The sequence below is a fragment of the Pinus tabuliformis genome, chromosome 5_2 (genome assembly GCF_031772625.1).
Source record: "Pinus tabuliformis cultivar Carrire ecotype Pingquan chromosome 5_2, CPIR1, whole genome shotgun sequence".
NCBI classification, from domain to species: domain Eukaryota; kingdom Viridiplantae; phylum Streptophyta; class Pinopsida; order Pinales; family Pinaceae; genus Pinus; species Pinus tabuliformis.
The window spans coordinates 722,926,951-722,945,827 of NC_142306.1; the positions used below are offsets into that span (position 1 = coordinate 722,926,951).

The following is an 18,877-nucleotide window of genomic DNA, read 5'->3' on the forward strand; positions in this document are numbered from 1 at the left end:
AACACACAATACCTCTGAAGGAAAACCAGAAACCATTCAAGCAAAAGCTTAGGAGAATCAACCCTGTACTTCTGCTCTTAATTGAAAAGGGCATCAAACGAATGTATGTAGCAGGAATAATTGCTCCTATCAGGTTTTCAGAGTGGATGCCTAATTTAGTACCTACTAGGAAGAAAACTGGAGAAATCAGATTATGTGTCGACTTAAGGAATGTTAATAAAGTTTCTCTGAAGGACAATTACCCCTTACCCAAGATGGGTCACATTTTACAGAGGGTGGTAGGAGCCTCTAGGATTTCACTCTTGGATGGGTTCTCAGGCTATAACCAGATTCTGGTTCATCCTGATGACCAGGAAAAGACTGCATTTACAACACCATGGGGTACATTCAAATATGTTAAAATGCCATTCGGACTGAAAAATGCAGGGGCAACCTTTCAGAGGACAATGGACATAGAGTTTGCAAAGGAAATTCATGATTTTCTGGTTATATACCTAGATGACCTGACTATTTTTTCTAAATCAGATCAGCAACACTTGGATCATCTGAAACAAGTATTCTTGAAATGTAGAAAATATGGTATTTCCTTAAATCCTAAGAATTCATTGTTTGGTCTAGAGGAAGGCAAACGTTTAGGCCATATCATCTCCAAAGAAGGTATCAGAATTGATCCTACTAGAATAGAAGCTATTCTGCAGATACCCCACCCCATAAATGTTAAAGAACTTCAAGCTTTCCTAGGAAAGATCAATTTTTTGAGAAGATTCATCTCTAATTTAGCTAAATTAATTAGATTGCTTAATAATATGTTGAAAAAGGATTCTAGTATTAGTTGGACAATTGAAGCCAAGCAAGCTTTTGAGGAAATTAAAATGGCTTTGACTAGAACACCGGTCTTAAAAAATCCAAAGTTTGATAGAGATTTCATAATATTTTCCTTTGCATCAGAACACACCATAACTGTTGTTTTACTACAAAAAGATGACCAGGGATGTGAAAAACCAATAGCCTTTTTTAGTAAAGCACTTAGGGATGCACCACTGAAATACAAAATCATGGAAAAACAGGCCTTTGAACTGGTGAAAGCTATTAAAGACTTTAGAGTTTACATATTGTATTCCCATGTAATAGCCTATGTGCCAAATGCTGTTGTCAAAGACATCTTAACTCAAGATGGAATTGAGAGCAAACGAGGTAAATGGATTGCTGCTATATTGGAATATGATATTGAAATTAGACCTACAAAGCTTATAAAAGGACAGGGATTGGCTAAAATCATGACTGAAACAAACTGTCAAGCCCTAGACATTAATGAATTGGATCATGAACAGGGGATGGCGACTCCACAAATTAGCCAGGCCTTCTTAGATTCACCATGGTATGCTGATATAACTTATGTATTATTAAACTTGCAGGCTCCTCCAGGGTTATCCAGGACAAAGAAAAGATTTTTAAAGTTGAAAGCTACAAAATTATGTATTTTAGATAATGCTTTATTTTGGAAAAATCATGAAGGTATTCTATTGAACTGTTTGATAAAAGAAGAAGCTGACAAGGTTCTCCAAGAATTTCATGCAGGAGACTGTGATAGACACCTTTACTGGAAGGCAACTGCAGACAAGATCCTGAGGGCTGGATTTTATTGGCCAACCTTGTTTACCGATGTAAAGAAATTTGTCACTGCTTGCCACAAATGCCAAATTTTTTAGGGCAAGAGAAAACTACTACCTTTACCCCTGAGACTAATCTCCACAGAAAAACCCTTTCAACAATGGGGCTTGGACTTCATTGGAGAAATCCATCCTCCATCTTCTGGTCAACATAAATGGATTCTCACTGCCACAAATTATTTCACTAAATGGATAGAATCCATTCCCTCTAGACAAGCCAATGATACTGTGATTATAGGATTCTTAGAAACCAATATCTTGTCTAGATTTGGTTGTCCTGAGAAGATCATAACTGATAATGATGTTGCCTTTAAATCTAAGAAAATGATAAGTTTCTGTAATAAATACCATATTGCTCTAGGCCATTCCACAGCTTATTACCCTCAAGGTAATGGTCTAGCTGATTCTTCCAATAAAAGCCTAATTAACATCATTAAAAAACTATTGGAAGAAAACAAGAAAAACTGGCACAAGAAACTTACCAATGCACTATGGGCAGACAGACTTACTACAAATAAATCCATTGGGACTAGTCCTCATGAATTAGTATATGGTATGGAAGTTGTATTTTCTTCATCCTTAGGAGTTCCAGTAATGAAACTACTTCAAGAAGCTCAAGTGGAGCCCAATGATATTCAAAGGAGAATAAATCAGACCATCTATTTGCAGCAGACCAGAGAGGAAGTGTATCATAGATCTCAAGTGGTACAAGAGAAACTTAAGAAAATATTTGATAAAAGAACCAAGGCATAGGACTTCTACATTGGAGAAAAAGTTTTAAGATGGAATTCCAGGAGAGAGGACAAGGGAAAACATGGGAAGTTTGACTTCTTATAGAAAGGACCTTTTGTTATCCATGCTTTACAAGCGAACAATACCTACTATCTTAAAAACTTGGATGACACAGGAACCGAAGAAGGACCAGTTAATGGTCAGATGCTGAAGCATTACTATGATCCCACTTTTTAATATATTCTGATTTTAACATGTAAATACTATATCCTTAGTAATGTCACAGTTTGGATTGGATAGTAACTTGCTAGAGTTGAAGCCCGGAGAGAAGGCCCTAAGCTTCAAAAAGACTACTGTCATACATACAATAAAGCAACTAGCAGAAGGAGATTTCAAAGCACAGTCAAAATCATTTAGAAGGCCATCTGACCTACTATTCTTGACTTTCCACCAGGAAAATCCATCCCCAAGTGGAGCCAATGTTATGCTCCTATACCAATAGGTGTCATATTTCATGATTGACTTGATGAGCTCTGTAATATGTCCACACCTTTCCTGTTGCAAAGGTTTCCATATTGTCAAAAAATCAAAAAATTTAAAAAATGTAAAGAGGGTATACCCTAAAAGAAAAATCAAAGGGTAAAAAGAATAAAATGGTCAAAAAAATGAGAAGAAATGAACCCCAAAAAAAAATAAACCAGGAAAGTGTGCAAGTCTAAATGCCACTACTATTTCATATTCCGTAATAAACAATTGTGTGCAACTTGTTAATCTTATGCCACAATTGATGAAGGGTCAAACTATTCAAACTTGGCTCTTTCATCTTTCAATTGCATGCTGTAGAGATAGAGAATACAATCTGACCAAACTATTTAATCTTAGCAGATAAGTAGATAGGTAGAGTGAATAAAAGGAGCTCAACAGTTTAATCTGAGCCCTTGGATGTAATAAAGTTAGATTTAGATAGACTTCCATATGTAAAAGAAAAAGTGTGATAAGGGTTTGCCAGTCTAAGTGCACCCTAATAAAGAAGAAAAAATGTCAGGCTTAAGTAGGTAGGGTAGGTAGATGATGTTGCAGAAAGATAATTGTGATGAAAAATGCTTCCAAATGTGTTGAGTTTTACTTTTCTCACCAGTGCAAGGCATACATTACACTGGGTGCATTTCAAGCAAGGCAAGGATAAATAACTAACATCCATTCACATTTTCCCCTAAAGATTTCACTAATTCCCCCTAAAGTGTTAAGGACTTTGAAAATTAAAGGGGCTCAGAGCATTTCTCTGACTTCTAGAGGGACCGGACCCTCAGCCCAATGATCTAAAAGCCTAAGTACTCAGAAATCATCCATCCATCATTCATTTCATTTCATAAAGTTTGCCTAAGTAAAACCCTATTTACTTAGGAAAAATGCAAATACTTCTCATATAACCCCTTTTTTCATCCTTAGCCTAAGTTTAAATGTGAAGTTTTAACGTTTTAACTTAGCGCTTGTTCATTATATTTATTCATATTAACTTTTAACAGTTCTTATATAATTCCCATATAAGATTTTCCCTTTCCCATATTATGTAATTAAATAAAATTCCCGCATTACTATATATCCCGACCCGATGGTATATAACCATCATATAAATAAGGATTAATAAGTTTATCTGAAACTTATTAAGAACCTACCCTGCCGCACCACATTGGATTAATTAACCATTCAGGTTAATTAATAACCAACCCCTTAACCAATAAAAATGCCCCCGAGACAATTTAACGTTGTTAATATATCGGTCCCACCGCAAATTAACACCTCGCTCAACTTCATTACCCGTCAACCGTCCGATCTCGGCCTTTACATCCAATGGTTGATGATCATATCGTAACCACCCTTCCTGCCTCGCTTTAAGTCGCGATCGCCTGGCGGTTTTCCGCCCGTACCTTTGCCACGCGTCACTCGCTCCATATGCTCACTTGCCCTCCGTCTGAAACCACCCGACACCAAAATCGGTGTGGGGAAAACCATTTACCACCCTCCATGTGATGACAAAACGTCTAATCACGCTGACGTCACTCGCCCAATAAATGCAAAAAAATACCCGCCAAACCAATTTCCATTAAAAGAGAAATAAAATGTCATTTTCGCTGTAATGCGTTGCGAACTGTTCTTCATGCAAAATAACATTCAGTCGACTATACAAGCGTTCAGTCCGCCACCCAGCCAAAAAGACCACAGCAACGTGCTCTACCATCCATTATTGGGCCTGCGAGTACACAGTTTACCTACTTAATCTAGGTATTTATCCATTTTGCCCTGCAACCCTGCAATTTCCGTTTTTCACTAAGAATTCTACCAGCGAAAGCCAAATTTCGAGTTAAAAGCAGTCTGTAACTACCATAAAAGCCCCCGAAACTATTATTTAGTCCATTTTTTCCACAGAAAGACCCAATTCCAGTTTGAATACACAAGAACCAGACATGGAAACTCCCATAGCCCTGAATGTCGCGCCCATTAATACACCCCATAAAGATTTAGATTATCTATCCCTGGCCGACAAAGATTTCCAAATAAAAGATTTATCTAGTGACACGAACCGTCTTCATGCCTTTTTCCAAGTCAAAGAAAGCTATCTAAACAAGTTTGAAATCTTTGGACTGTTGGAATCTAATCTTCTCATGTATTTCCTCCCCTCAATCCATGTTTTCCCAGAAATAATTCATCATTGTTGTGCTAACTATGACCTTGTCCATAGAGCAGCTATGTCCCCATCCCAGACTATTCTTTTTCCCATAACTGCTAAGTCCATTAATGAAATGATACAGTTCCACTCCACTGAGACCCTTGCTCCTCTTTCCATGGGTTATCTACTTGAAAAAGCATCTCAATTGCCCACATCAGAGATAAATCGTATTGCTCAAACCTTCATGCTACCAAAGCACCAGCCTAAAGGTCCACCTCCTTATCTGCAGACTTTTTTCACTGACACTAGCAGACTCATTGTTGAAATGATATCCCTGATCATGGGATTCAATTCCAGTGAATATGTTGATGACATCACCTTAGTTTTAATGTCAATCTTTACTCCAGGACAACCCCCTACTATCAGATATGACTATGCCACTTTCATTGCCAACAAAATCCATGATCAATTCATAAGTTTGGATAGGGAAGGAGTCTTCAAATATACATCTTTTATATACCATCTTTTGTTGTATCATCAACCAGACAACTTTTCTTTCCCCATCAGGAAATTGGACTCAAAAGGAAATCGAAGGTCTGTGATTTTTTGGAGTTCTATCTTTCATAAAACCAGTGAGTTCCCTTTTACTTATAATGAGTTCATTGACTGGTTTGTACATCCAGCAACCACTTTATTGATAGGAGTGCCCCCTCCTAGGATCACTGGTGACATGAAGAAGATTTTGTAGCTCTCCAAATAGTACAAGATAGGTGATTGGTACCTATATGAAAATCACACAGAGATCAGGATGTATGGGTGTGAACTTTGCCCTTTCAAATTGCCTAAATATATGACCATGAGATTATTTGCACTAGAATATTTCAGACAAATCATAAATGCAGACTTAACCCACTTCTATAACACAAAGAAAAAGGCTCAACTGAGGATCAAAAACCAGTTAGGCCCTTTTGTCATCAATTCTAGGGATGCCTGGCAAGAAGCTGAAAGGTTTTTAGAAGACCACCTTAGATTGAAGAAAAGTTTCTAGTGGGTGCCATATGACCCAAATAGTTTCATAAGTGACAGAAGGGTAAGAAACAGGCTATCAGTTTATATACATCATAAGATCCCAGAAATTGAACAGTTTGAAAATCAGGATGAATGGGTAGAAGGGACCCTAGTAGAAGAGATTAGTGAACAGGAAAAGATGGAAAATACTATGAGAGATCTTGAGAAAACCCTTGACCTGGATTCTTTTGGGCAAGTATTTTTCAAGCTATCTCAAGGGCCAGAAAAGGGGGCATCCATTGCTGGAACTTCTCAACAGCCTCCACCAGAAGTCAACATACCAGCCACAGGCACACCTAAAGGAAAGGAAGTAGAGACCACAGAACAGCCCACAATGACAGATCAGCCTAGAAAGTCCAAAGAATAGGGTCAAGTACCAACTCCTCCACCTCAAACCAAAGCAGTGGAAACTCCAGTTTTGAAAACTCCTCTAAATGAGGAAAGAGGCAAAAAGCGGGATAGGGAAACCACCACTCCTGCCAGTAGACCCATGGAACAGCCTGGGACTAAAAGACAAATATTGAATCCTCTGTCAGAAGAGGAAATGATGAAAGAGACTACAGACAGTCACAGAGAAGAAAGGGCAGTGAGCCAGCAAACTTCTCCATTGGGAGAAACATCTCTTAGCTCACAGAGGCAAGAACTAGAAAAGCAACACAGTGCAGAAGTATCCTCCACCAGGCCACAGAGGAAAGAAACTTCAGATATCAAGAAGACATTCATAGAAATAAAAGCCAAGAATGATCCAGTAAGACTGCAAATTTACAATCAGTATTTGAAAATGGCCCCTACAAACCAGCAGAGATTGATGTCAGCTTATGACATTCAAGAAGGCAAGATGATAATGAGCTATTTCAAGCCAAAGGTGCAACATCCTCAGTCATCAGCAGACTATATCAGGACAAATCTAGAAGTCTTGGCAAAGGATATTAATCCTTTGGATCAGATTGAGCTTCCCAAGCAAACTGGGGAGATGGCCTATTCGACATTGGCTGACAAAGCAATGTTGGCCCACAAGCTACAAAATTCCTTGGATAATACAGCTGCTCAACTTCATTTGGAAAAAGCCTCCTCCCTAGCCAGGGATAACAGAATCAAATCATTAGAAGAGATTATCATTGGATAGGGACATGATCCCAAAGATGCTAAAGGCATACAGGCTCTGATCAAGAAGAAGGAAGAGGACATTGCTACCCTGAGGAAACAGCTGAAGCTACCACCTTCAAGGCATCCTCATACAGCAGATGTTATACAACAGAAATCAGAATAAGATATGATGGACCTGCTCCTGAAACTTAATGAAAGATTGAATGATACAGAGCAGGCATTAGAGAAAGTACTGAAGGAAAAGCAGGGAGAGTCGACCTCCCAGCCTCCTGAAGTATTTCCTACATGTACATCAATAGCAGTCCCTTCTGTACTTAGAATAGCATTGGCTCAAAATGTCCCAACAGCCATAGCAAAGGTGATTACAGGTACATCAACAGCAGCAACAGCTACAGGAAGCAGTACTAATATGAGCACTCAAGAATTGATAAAGGACATGGAAGAAATGAGATTACAAGTCACAGAATTAACACAAGTAAAGGAAAATTTGGCAAAGATAGAAAGTAATTATGATAAATCCAAAATAAGTGTTGTAGAGAAAACAAGGGAGATCAAAGCTTTGGAAGGTAAAGTTAAAAATTAGAACAAGAGCTCACTTTTGACAAGCCCCTGGCAGAAATAAAGAAAATCCTTTGGGCCAACATCATTCAATCTATAAATGATGTGTAGGCATCTATCCAAGTGATTTATGAACAGATTGATTTAGTGAAAGCAGCACATGTAGAAATTCAAAGGACAAGAGCAGAGTTAGGACAAATGCCTGAACTGGCCAATAGGCTTATACATTTTTTGAATAACAGAAATAGGGAACAATTGGAAGCACTTGGCATCCCAAACAGGACAGTCACCATTTTAGAAATCAAAAGGGTGTTAACTAAAAGAACTTTGATGCAGAATTTAGAAAGGAGATGTCAAGATATGCAGGTGGAAATTAATTCTTTCATGGAGAAATTCACAGTTTTGCAGAGTAAAGGTCTACCTAGTCCTTTGGTCAATGACAGGTTAATGAAACACATTGCTTATCTAGATAAATTGAATAAGTATGTTGGAAATCAAGCTAGCTCATCAACAAGTGCATCAGGAACAAAAACACTTCCCACAGGCTGAGTTCTCTATGACAGCTTGGAGAACTTATTCTATATTGAACATGAGGTAAAACACTTGTTTCAACTCCAGCCTAATTTTTTCAGATATACAAAAACTGATGAGACTCTGAGGAAACTTCAGAAACACAGATTGCCAGAGCAAAAATGGTGGGAAGACATATTGATACTTTTGTAAATTTACTTTTGGTAAAATGTAAATTTTGGTATTTTACCATAGCAAGATGAATAAAGATGAAATGGGGTCAAACAGGTCAAAGTGTATCAGAACAAGTGAAAAGTATTGGTCAAAACAAGGCATCCAGCACAAAGTTACTAAAGAGGACAACAGCAAGCCAAATAAGAGGGCCTGCCTCCAGCACATTCAGCGAGAATAGGAACAGCACATCATCAATTCACCTTTCTCCTATCTTCGAGACTAAGTGTCTCTATTTTTCTATAAAAATAATTAGTCATCTCTAGAATATATCTCACTCTGTTATGAGATATGTTTGTAAATATTTTTTGTATAAATACCCCCTCAATTGAAGTATTGAGGGTGGATTCTTAGACATTGCTGTAATATTGACTATTTTGGAATAAAGTGTTGTTTGGACCAACTTTGTGGCTTGCTAGATGAAGAATTGGAGCTAAGGACTTTTCTCAGAATTCTTGAGTCAAACATCAGATCAATAATTTTATCTATACCTTGTGTTTTCCAGTTTTCCTTGTTTAAAATATCATCTATGTTTCACCTCTGAATGATAAATGAAAAAGAATAACTCAGAATTTGCTTAACCGCACTTTGTTTTCAATCATTATTATTCTCAATATTTTCTTATGAACTAGTATAAACAGAGAATTCTTGATTACTCTTATTTCTTGGTTTGTTCATTTTAGTCTTTTAATAAAGAATTATTAATTGCTCTTTATTGATGGTTAGTCATATTCTGTTCATTTAAAGTATGTTAAGGATTCTTTGTTGCCCTTTAACCCTTTAAGCCCATTCCATCTTTTAGTCTCTAATTGTTTTCTGTTTTACTACCTTGCTCTGTTAAACCATCCTTTGTGAAGAAACCAATTCCAGTTAAGCCATTTTCTTTGACTCCATCAGCCCAATGGACTAAGATACTCAGTCTTACCCCTTTTCTATTGAATCTCACCACCCAAATTCAAACAAAACCCCTAAAACTTCACAACTAGCCTAAAACCTTTCAAAAACAAAGCTAAATCACAAATAGAGAGCCCTCTCTGGGTAAAGATTGGCTAGAATCTGTATCTAAAAGATTGGTTTGTGGTTACCTCGGATTTACTTTCCCCTTCTTATAACTGCTGGAAAAATCTGAGTGATAACATGTTCTAATGCTCTAATTGTATGTGAAGGCCATAAACAAGTGTTGGAACAACTTTTCCAATTACTAGAAGGTGTTTTCAATGAAATTGTTGATACAATTTAATTGACATATCATATCATAAAAACATTTTGGTGAAGAGTGATGAGATGCAAATTCAAGTGATGGCAATTGACTTCTTCTAGTTTTTCTAGCATTGGAAACTTGGCCAACCAATGACAACCATGTTGCCATTGATTTAGACAAAATGGTTTCTCTTGCACTAATTGGAGCCTTTGTTAAGAAAGTGGAAATTTTAACAATGAAAGTAATAAACTCATAGTAGTTCTTGGTCCAATTGATAAGGCTATGTGGCCTTATTAGTGTCCTACCATGACAATAAAAATATAGACAGACTATCATACCTTATCTAAATAACTAGTTTCATATCTTATCCATCCATCATTACAACTACACTGGGGAAAATAAATTCAAGGAGAGGGAACTATTAAGTACAAAAAAATAACTATATTCCAGCAATCATAGACTAAATACTATTAAATAATCCCTACTATTTAATAATTCCTACATCATTTCAAAAGAACAATAACATTATGTAAAGTGTTTACCTAGAAAATGGTTAATTCAAGGTTCAATACATTAAGTGTTTCCCAATAAAATGGTTTCCTCGGGGTTTAATTAATTTTGATAAGTTGGGTTTCTAGAAATAAATGTAAATAAGGAAGGAAATCAATAATAATGACAAGTCAGTGAATTCCCACAATGTCCGGTTATGATGAAATAATCCAACTTGTTCTTTAAATAAGAATAATACTAATCAAACTAGATCACCTAGATCGAAAGGTGTGGATTGGGAAATTGATCCTAGCAGAAAAAATGGCAAAATAAATAAATGTCTTACTTTATTCACTTATGGAAAAAGAATATTTAGAAAAACGAATCCTTATTTTAAGATTTCATACTTGGATAGTTTAGATATCAATAAACAAAATTATCATAAGAAATAAACCATCCATTCTGAGTGGTAAAATCAACAAACTTAAGAACATGGTTTATGAGTCCATAAAATAAATCTATCGCATGACTCATGAACAAGATGAATACCAATCAAAGCAAATATCCTAAATCCAAAGGTGTGGACTAGCAAATTAGCCCAATGGTCAAAAAAGGTAAAAGAAACAAATATTTTCGTTTACCTCACCCATGGATGTGGACATAATCTTTCTTGGTGTCAAAAGACTTAAGAATTTTTCTTATGAATCCATAAAGTGAATCTTTCCCAAGTCCTGTGAGCAAGATGATTACCAAATTACCAAGCAAACTACATCTCTTAGACCTAAAAGTGTAGACTAGGAAATGTTTCCATGGGGTTAATGGCAAAACAAACAACTATTTTAGAATACTACACTCTTGAATGTGGACAGAATCTCTCTTGAAAAAGAGGTGAAAAGACATCTAAGGAAGGATAGAAATAAAGGGATTATTTGACACCTGGTAATATATTTAAGTTGAAAGGAATTCTAAGGAGATATGGAGCTAAGGGGATCATTCAACACTTAGGAAGATATTTAAGTTGAAATGAATTTGAGAGTTGGGGCTAAGGGGATTATTCAAATTTGAATTGAACCTAATAAATACAACCAAAAATTAAGGCAAACCAACATGGCATGCTTAAAAGGCTTGAGTTAGCCCTAAAAATGTCTAATGCATAGGAAATTAAATGCTAATGCTTATGATTTATAGAATAAATCACATCCTAACATCATAATTTTGCTAAGAGATTATGTTCAAAGATAGTTCAAGGTGGGTTGACTGAGTTCACTTTGGACATGTCTCAAGAAATTTGCATTTGAAATTGCATAGGCTAGATAATATCAGGAAATTCAACTTTAATGATTAATACTTCAAAGATTAAATAACATTCACAAAGGGCTTGCACCTACATCAAACATGTAAAGGAAGGTTGAGTTTGTTAGTTTTGGACATGTCTCAAGAAATTTGAATTTGAAATTGGATATGCTAGCCAATATCTTCACTATCTTCAAAGTACTTGCACCTGCATCAAAAAGGTCAAGGAAGGATGAATCAATTAGCTATGGATGTGTCTCAAGAAGCTAGAATTTGAAATTGGATAGGGTATCCAATCTCGTGGCTATAAAGGATGATGGTAACCTAAGAAATATTTAACCATTATTAATACTTTCCCATAGTATATCCATATTCTCACTCCCTATTCTTTAAGCTACTAGGATGGAAAAACTCTACAAAGTGCCCAAAACCATCTAAGATGTTGTCGGACTTTACGACACATGATAGTTTTTATAATGGACTAATGCTTTATTGTTAATGTGATGCTAGGAATTTTAAATGGTCAGATGTTCAATGGAAACTATAGACTTACAAGAATTTGTCAATATTTTTTAATTCTTTTTATTTTTTGGTGTGACTACCTAATTAAATATGTATGTTCCTTCTCTGTTATCCTGTCTTCCTATGATGATTATTTTGATTGACAACCCCTCAGTGGGGATAAAGTGGCAACATAACTCAATTCATAAAGGGAAATAGTTCTTATGCTAGATCAATGAACACATAGCTAATTGAATATATGAATTGAAAAGAAGAAATGTACAACACTCAAAACTCCATATATTAACTCAAAACAGGAGCTCACATTTTTTTCTCTCTTACTAACACTCTAAGACTTGTGTAGAGAGAAAACAAGGAATATTCTAGAAAACAGGCCCGAGAAACAAATAAAACTAATAGTTCCACAGTTATTTTCAATGGAGCTTCAACAAATATTGCACCCTTCCACTGACCGGAAAGATTGAAGAAAGAAACAGAAGAAAAAGTTACACACTCTTGAATGTTAAACATCCTCAGCAAGGACATGTAATATCAATGATCGTATCTTTAGAAAGTTTAAAGAATCTACTTGGAAGATGGGTCTAAGTGTGATAGTTGTAATTAGCTACCTTGGAGAAGGGATCAAAATTTAACTCATATTGTGAATACCTGAGAAAAAAAAAACTAAAGCACCGCAAATATCATTAAATTTTGATTTCCACCTAATGGATAGTTCATAAAGAGGCAAAAAGAGCATATAAAGTCTAAAAGTGAAATGCAACTTAGACATGGGATATTTTATAGTTTCCCAAGGAAAGATACAATATGTTTGACAAGCTTGAAATTTAAAATAAATCATCAAAAAATAAACATTTAAAATGTGAAATAATATAAGATTGAAAAACAAGGTAGACACAAGAAAAAATATGAAAAAATGAATAGCATGGATATAGCTCACTTTGAAGCTTGAACTTTGCAGCATAAAGTTTGGTTCTAGTGTTTGATGTAACCATGTTGGGATGGGATCCCTAGGGTAAAATTTTGTCAGTAAAAGTCAATTTTTGTAATAGTTTTTCTAAAATAATGTAAAGTCTCCACGAAATATGGAAGTGGACTACGAAGCTAAGCAAGATTCAAAGGGGCCTTAGCCCCTTTTATGGGTAGGTGATAGGTCAGTTTTTAGAATTACCCATGGTCCACAGGCCATGGTATTGTAATGAAAACGCTATATATAGTTGAGTGATAGCGAGTCTAAGTATCGAATTTTGGAGAGAGAATCATTGTAAGGACAATCTGCTAAGGCAGGAAATGTCTATTTCTAGTACTTAGGTGAAAGAGGAAGGCTCCTGCAAGTGAGTGCGTGGAGACCTTGGTAAGTCCGCAGCTAAGTGCGCGGGCCCCTCCAGCTGAGTGCACAGGGTGGAAAGAGTCTGTAACTGAATGCTAAATCTAATAAAGACTGTTTTGGATCGAATCTATTGCATATGTGCCTTGTTTCTTATCTCTGTTTAAGTTTATGCATCTTCGCTCAATGATCTGTTTTCTATGAATTAAAGTGTATTTTTTGTGTGAAATTGTGGGATCTATAATATTTATGCATGATAAGAGTAATTAACTACCTTCGCAAAGTATTAGATAGATCTGTTGTAATTAACTATTCGGAAAGGGGTAGATCTGCATGAAGGCATATCTAGGGATATGATTTATTGCGCGAAAGCAGTGAATCTGTAACTTTTATGCAAGTTAAGTATGATCGTGTACCTTCACGAAGATCTAAAGGTCATTTCAATAGAGTTGCAGTAGTTGATAGTTGGAAGGAATAGATCTGCACAAAGGTAGGTCTCAACTATAGATCCTCGTGAATACCATAACGCAAGCCTCTAGATGTAGAAACCTGGTTCTAGCATTCCCCAGTACTGCTTCGGGTGAGACTACAGCCTACGCTATGCAGGTTGTTGTTGAAAGGGCCAACAGTTAGGATTTTGTTGGTTGGCACAAATAACTTTAAGCCTGGGTCAGGCCCCCTTGAGCCTTCAAATCCAAGAACTTTGTTGGGAATAGATCCCGGTATTCACGCAGCAGTTCGGCCACCTTATCGATTATTTCTTCGTCCCAAAAGTATCCTATCTTCACTATAAAATGGTGTTGCTTTCAATATATAGTAATTCCATTCGGCCTGAAGAATGTGCCCACAATCTTCTCTAGGGTAGTAATCGTGGTGTTCAAGGAGTTTATTCATAAATTCCTTGAGGTTTATTTTGATGACTAGACTGTGTTCGGATTGGTGAAGCACCATGTTGCAAGTCTACGCCTCATGTTGGATACATGTCGCAGGTACCAGATCGTGTTGAACTTGAAGAAATGTATATTCTGTGTGCCTTTTGGAATTTTTCTCGACCATGTAGTATGCAAGCAGGGATTAATGGTGGACCCTATGAAGATAGTTGTGATTGTGAATTTAGAAGCCCCAGGAATGTAAAGTAGTTACGTGTGACATTGGGGCACAATGGTTATTATAGAAACTTTATCAAGGCTTATGCTCAGATAACTGCATCGATGGAAAAGGTATTGAAGAAAGACACGACGTTTTGTTGGGATGAAGAATGTCAGCACAGTCTAGACGTGCTGAAGGAAAATATGGTGACTGCATCGATTTTGGTGTTCCCAGATTAGAAGAAATAATTTCACGTTCATGTGGATGCCTCTTGCATTACACTAGGTGCGGTATTGACCCAGGCAAGAGAGGGAGAAATTGATCATTTGATAACCTTCACAAGTAGGAAACTGTCAAAGGCTAGAAATAATTACTCCACTACAGAGCGCGAAGGTTGGCGATGGTCTACGCACTGCAAAAGTTTCGACATCATTTGTTGAGCGCACATTTCAAAATGTAGATTGATCACTCCGCTCTCAAGTACCTATTCAACAAGCCTATGTTGGGGGCGAAGATTTGTAGGTGATTGGTGTTGTTTCAAGAATATGGTTTTGAAGTGATTGTGAAGCCCAGACAGTTGAATGCAGGACTATACCATCTTTTCAGGATTGAGATAGGTGAAGAACCAACTAATTTAGATGAAGGATTGTTGGATGTGAAACTCTTTGCTATGCACGTTGGGGATGATCATTTTGCAGATATCATTAAGTTTATGACTACTAGAACAACTCCGGAAGGATATTCTACTCAACAGAAGAAGGAACTGGTGGTCCGCATTGTTGATTTTTCTATTATAGTGTGACATTTGTATAAGATGGGAATAGATTAAATATTGCGATGATATGTTCCAGAGTTTGAGCGCGCTAGTATCCTCGCCAAGGAACATGGAGGACTGGCAGGAGGACACTATGCAGGTCGAGCGACCACACAGACGATCCTACATGCAGGGTTATGGTGACGGTGCATAATGATTCTAAGGCATTTTGTAAAGCATGTGATGCTTGTCAAAGGACGAGAATGCCTTCATGAAGAGATGAACTGCCCTTGAACCCTCAAGTTTCGTTACAAGTATTTGAAAAATTGGAAACTGACTTTGTAGGTCTGATACAACCACTAGGAAGGAAGACATGCATGTGGTACATTATTACTATGACAGAGTACTTAACCAGATGGGCAAAAGCACAACCGGTGAAGGATTGTATTGCTACTACCACTGCAAAGTTCTTATGTGAATACGTATTAATGCAGTTTGGGTTCCCTAAAGTATTGATGAGTGATAGGGGTACGCATTTCCAAAATGAGACAATCAACGTGATGCTCGAAGAATTATAGGTGTACCATCAAAAGAATACGCCCTATCATCCCCAAGCCAATGGTACAGTGGAAGCGTTCAATAAGATCCTAGATAATGCATTGAAAAAGGTTTGTAACACGAAGGGGAACGATTGTGATGTGCACATACCTGTAGTCCTGTAGGCATACAGGACAATGTGCAAGAAGTTGATAGGTCAAACCTTGTTTAGGTTTGTCTATGGGATCAAGGCAATGATTCCCATGGAATATATTTTTCCAAGCCTATGCATTGCAGCTTTGACAAAGATATCAAATTGTGAGACCTTGGAGGAACGACTCACGCAAATGATGGAGTTGGTAGAAGATCGGTTTCTTGCAGGATTTCACCAGTAAGTGCAAAAGGAACGTGAGAAGGCCTAGCATGACAAGCATATTAAGTTGCGCACATTTAAGGTGAACAATTTGGTTCTTCTCTATGATAGTAAGCTCACAAAGTTTCTGGGTAAAATTCAAATGCTTTGGTTGGGACCCTATGTAGTCAAAGAAATCATGAATGGTGGCAAAGTTCAGCTCGCAAAGCTAAATGGCGAAATATTTCCAAGAAAGGTGAATGGAAATCGCTTGAAGTTGTAGACAAAGTATTCTTCCCCTATTTAATGACTATATGGTAGCAGGACAATCCTAGTGCTCCAGGTAGCTGCAAGGGAGAGCAGGAATATAAACTACACTACCCGAAGAAGAGGAAACCACAATACACAGGTTGTGCAATGAACGAAAAAGGCACGCTAGAAGAAGCTGCGATAGAAATAGTTGCGATGGAAGAGTTACGCCATGGGGGTTGGTGTCGCGCATCCAAGTCAAAAACTATCTGTTGAGGTCATTGTTCATGATTGGATAGCAAAAATCTCGTTAGGAGGAGAAGGTAGGTGACATTTATGGCGAAAATATTTGGAGATATGCCACCAAAGATGCATTTATGATAAGAAAATGGAGGGAATGGTCGGATTTGAATTCAAAATCGCCTATAAATCTGGCATGTTGGTCTGCCGAAGAACACTTTGCTTCTTGAAAGATTGGTATAAGCCCTCTTGTTTTTCTCTATGAATCGACACACTTAGGTGGATTTTGTCACAAGCTCGGCATTCGTGACACTGCCTTAGTATAGCCAAAAGCTTCTCCTTGAATAAGTGTTTGTGCTAGCAAGTTCCGAAGCCATTGTCTCTTAAGCAGATACCCCTGAACTTGTGTCAATGGAAGCTACGCCATCGATGCGTATGGAACCAAGGTTGCCTAGGCCAAAGAAATCAACTCCTAAGGAGAAGCAGAAGAAACCCCAACCTGTACCAGTGAGGCAATCACCAAGAAGGAACCCGAAGGTTCGACAGAAGGAAAGGAAGGACAAGGCAAAGTAGCCGGAGGAGCTTGTGGATTTGGAAGAAGAAGAACTCTGCGATGGAGTTAAGGAATTGGATATGGATGAGGGTGAGCCTATCACAAGGCTCCCTACGTATATCCCTCCACAAAAAGGGAAAGCGAAGGTAACCAAGGACCTAGATTCAGGAAAATCCATGGTCTTTACGCCACTATCACCGGAAGAAGTAGTTTTTAAAGGCGCACTCTTAGTGCATATCCCGATGTTAAAGCTAGAAGATTGGGATCTCACCAACCATGAGAGATTTCCTCATTTGGCCACCAACAAATACATGACAAAAATTTACTATGAAGACACTGGGGTCACAAGGCTAGAACTGATGAAATGGGTCAAAGCTGCAAAGCAGGTCGAATTTCTGCATATGTTCTATGTGCTACACTTCCATCGATCAGTTATCAATACTATCTGTGTGCGCTAGTTTCTTGCGCTAATGCATGAAGGGTGTTTGTGGTTAGGCAAACCCATCCCCCTAACAGAGATGTTGATCCATCGAATTACGAAGTTGCCCTATAAAGGGGCGAACCCAGCCAAGAAATTTGGAGGTAAGAGCAAAGAGAAAGAGCTTGCGAATATAATGAAAATTGAGTTTGGGCTTACCAAGAAGTCACACAGATATTCTATCCGCTCTATTACAGATCAAGCAATGCAGTTTTCCACTCAAATTTTAGCCAGGGAGAAAATGATAAAATGTCATGCGGATGAGGTTCTGGTGCCTATAATTTCACTAGTGGCACAGTGCGCAAAGGGGGTGCAGTACAATTGGGAACAATACCTTTCCAAGGAATTCTTAGCCAACTGCCGCGAAGCACAAGAGGAAAATAAGGCATTTCACTATGCTTGGCTCTTGCTGCTGATTGTACTAGTTGCATGGCAACTACTAGAGGATAGCCAATTCGCTCGCAGGATGAAGAATTACCGGAGGCAGTAAAGTTCGCTTCATTGTAGGCAACAAAGGATCTGGAGAGGATCACGGAGTTAAAGCTATTATGGATATTGGTCGAGATGGACCTCCACACAGTCATAAGTTAGAGGCCAAGGTTGTCTCCAACCTTGCTTGGGTAGTTGCGAGCCTTTGCTGAATTCAAGGATGACTTTCATAATGTATTTATCCGAGTGAGGTGAAACCCTAAGAAGATATGTCACAAGTTGTCACACTTAGTTATGGAGGTCGGCGTGCAGGAAATTGTGGGACTATGGCCAGCGGAGTGGCAGGAGCCCACAGATCTTGTAGCAGGTACTAGTAAAGGAGGAGAGAGCTCCTCCATGTAGACAACAGCTGAGCAGAAGAAGAAAGAATAAGAGCAAGTAGTCGCACACGAGAGGGCTGTTCAAAAGAAGAAAGACTTTTCTGCTAAGGCAACTACTGAAAAAGAGCGTGCTGAAAAAGAGCACGCTAAGAAAGAGCGTGCTGAGAAAGAGCACACCGAAAAGGCAGACACAATGGAAGTCAAAGCATCAACTTCCAAGCATACTGAAGAAAATGAATAATCTAAGCAGGAAGGAGGTGGCAGTGACACGTAGAGCACTCCTTTCAGGCTAAAGAAGCAGACCAAGGAGACAACCTCAGGACTTGGGAAAAATCAAAAGTCAAATAAACAAGCACACGCGAATCCCATGGTTTGCGTAGACTACTGCAGCCTCAACAACACCTTCGTACATGATCCATTCCCCACACCCTTTACTGATAAGG

At 37.9% G+C, this 18,877-nt stretch overlaps 1 pseudogene; it reads left to right on the top strand.

Moving 5' to 3' along the window:
- Positions 1–7,414: 7,414 nt before the first annotated feature.
- The window catches only part of LOC149161227 (uncharacterized), a 65,863-nt pseudogene continuing 54,400 nt past the window's right edge, over positions 7,415–18,877 (top strand).